Below are 3096 nucleotides of genomic sequence, written 5' to 3'. Positions count from 1 at the left end.
AAAAAAAAAAAAAACTGGCAGAAAACCGGGGGACGCCTCTGGATTTCCTCGCCCAGCTATCACAAGGCACTACCCCCACAGCCATAGCAGATGCCACATGGAGGATCGAATTTGGAACAAGAGTCAAGACTTTTGAAGGTTACAAAATATATTCCTAGATTTGCCAATAGAAGTGCTAATTACTTTTTGATTATCAGTAGAAATTAAAGTTCTGAAGGTTATAGATTCTAATTAATATGACAAAATAAATATCTGTTTTGAAAGAAGATATAAAGCATGGAAATACACTTTTGAAGGAACTGAAATAAAGTAGTTTGTCCTAAGAATGGTTATTTCTAAATGAGTGAAAAGAGACAAACTAAGAAGGGCAGAAAAAGTTATAGAAGGACTGGGAAAGTCTTTAAAATTTTTTATATATATCGTAGCTAAATATAATTAAATAAGTTTAAATATCAAAAATAAGTTGGTACAAAATTAAAGCTAAGTTTTCTCTCTCTGCTAACTAAGATCAAGTTTATTAGACTACTGATGTTATTTGGTCTACTACTAATAGTATAAAACATTTTTTGCCTGAAAAACAAAACAAAATAAGAGACCGTTACATTTTTCTGAACACCCCAACTTTTATCGGGCTTCAGCGATTCAGCAGCTGGGTGTCAGCGTCCTGCTCAGCAAGGGCTGGGGAGCGCAAGAGGGGCCGTGAAGGGTTAAGAAAGACAAGAGCCCAGTGTCAGGTTAATGCGGGCCAGGGTGTTCAACTCTCTTGTGGGCTGAGCCCCGAGTCAGGCAGGTGCAAAGGTTTTATTGTCTAAAGTTAAAAGGCAATAAATTCTAATCTATTAAGTCTGTGTACCTAGCAACTGTCTTCCGGAAGCTCCCGTGTGCTCCAGCACTTAATGTGCCTGCAGACACACACACACACACACACACACACACACACACACGACCCCAGGAGATGGACTCATGGACTCAGCATTCTGAGACCATCTGATAAGGAAGCTTTATGGAGATCTTTGCCTCCGGTCTCAGCACTCCAAGACACTCCCTTATGACCATGGGGTCAGTGTCTGGGAGCAGTTGGCTCAGCAGTTGAAACCATCTGATAAAGAAGCTTTATGGAGATCTTTGCCTCGGGTCTCAGCACTCCAAGACACTCCCTTATGATCTTGGGGTCAGTGTCGGGGAGCAGTGGACTCAGCAGTTGAGAGGCTACAGCTGGGTCTCCTCCCCTCGAATCAAACCTGTTTTATTAAAGTCTCCACAGGACTCCCCCAGAAGACAGACTGTTGCTTCTGTTCCTGTGAGCCACCTGAAGACCTTAATCTCCTCTTTGAACAAGCAAGTCACTCTCCCAGGACTGATAACTACTAATAACTCACCCAGACTCCTGGAGCTGCTCCTTAGTACCTTTCTCTTAAGAGCTCCAGTTTTCCTCGTTACTTACACCCCACCTGAAATCCCCTTCTCACTTAGGGATCCTAGTTATAGTCCCTTCTCTCACGATTACTACTTCCTCTTCTCATTATCCTTGGGCTACTCCTATTTGGACCTTGCTTTATTAACCTTCTTGTCAAGTTTCTCTCTTCCAGAATCGAGTCTATTAAGCTACCCATGACTCTTGTACAAGGCTTCCAGCCCTTCCCCGTGGGGACTCTATAACCCCCTTCATCCCCTTGGATGGGAACTCTAACTTCCAGCTCAACGCCCCTAACTTTCTTCAGTCCATAGATGAGACTGCACAGTTTTCAGGGCCCAGTTCTTCCACCATCCCTGACCAGCCGTCTCGTAGGTAGGGACAGTGCTACACCCCTACCCAGCCTGAAGCAACTACAGAAGACTGCCCTCCATCCGTTCCCCTAAGATGTTTCATTGCCGATCAGAAATGGGGGAATGACCAAGCAGAAGATGCTAATGGAAACCAGCCTGGGAGCTAACAGAAGTGAGCCTAAAGATTAACTGACAAGTCACAGGAGTTAACGAAACTAGTCTGGGAACCTACAAAAATAGAAAGCCCCTGAATCCCCTCACCTAGGGCAGCTGTCCTCGTCAGACACCGTCATGGGCACACACTCTCTCTCTGTCCAGCCTTTAATAACACCTTTCTTTGCTCTCCCACTTTGTGTAGTCTTGTATGAGTGCTTTCAGCTTTTGCAAAGGACCAGGATGAATTCCAATGCCAAAACCGTGCTACCTTATCTGCATCCATAAAAATGCCTCCCTTCTCATAAATACCCGTTACCTTTGTCTCTAATCACAACAACTATACGGATTTCTGCTGAATTGGTGCATCCAAACAGCTATTCTTATTGATCTTAAATAAACGTGTGGATGGAAAAGGGACGACAGGTTAAACCTGACAAGCTTAGGAGACTGAAAATAAGATGGCATGAACACACACACACAATAATTTTTCAACTAAGTGGGCCGTGGTGGGAATCACATCTTGAGCTTCCTCATTAAGTTAACCTGTGCCTTTTCAGTGGGCCTGTTCTGTCTTTTTGTACCTAAGAGAACATCTTTAATCCTGTTTCCGTTCCAGAGCTGGAAACTGCAAAATTCCTCATTGTTATGCTTGTCTCCTGATGGCCATCTCTATGTGCTGTAAAAGCCGAACTGTTAGCTCTCCTGCACCCCCCTGTGTGGGAGGAGGACCTGTCTCTCCAATGCACTTTTATCCAATCCCAGAGATTTTCCCGCTTTGCTTTCTCCCACCCCCTTCATCTATCACCAATGGATTTCATGTAACCTTCCTCCTTTAATTTTATGTATAAAGTAAACTGTAATACTGCCATTCTTCGGAGCATTTTCTTAATCCGTTGGAATTTTGCTTTCTGGCAATTGTCGTCAGTTTGACTCAAACAAACTCTTATAAGTTTTCTCTTAGGCTTGATGTTTTTCATCAACAGGCGCTTGTTGCTGCTCACTTTGAAGGGCTTTTTATTTTTAGGTTAACAGTTGCTGGTACTTAAGAATCAGGTCTCACGTACACCTCAGATTCCCATGTCTTGAAAAATCAGAAAAGCAAGGCACACTGGGCTGCCTTCTGGCAGCGACTGAGACAGAGCTGAGCAGCTGCCGCCCTCCCGGCCACAGGCC

The sequence above is a fragment of the Hipposideros armiger genome, unplaced genomic scaffold (genome assembly GCF_001890085.2).
Source record: "Hipposideros armiger isolate ML-2016 unplaced genomic scaffold, ASM189008v1 scaffold_4, whole genome shotgun sequence".
Lineage (NCBI taxonomy): Eukaryota > Metazoa > Chordata > Mammalia > Chiroptera > Hipposideridae > Hipposideros > Hipposideros armiger.
This window is presented reverse-complemented; position numbering follows the sequence as displayed.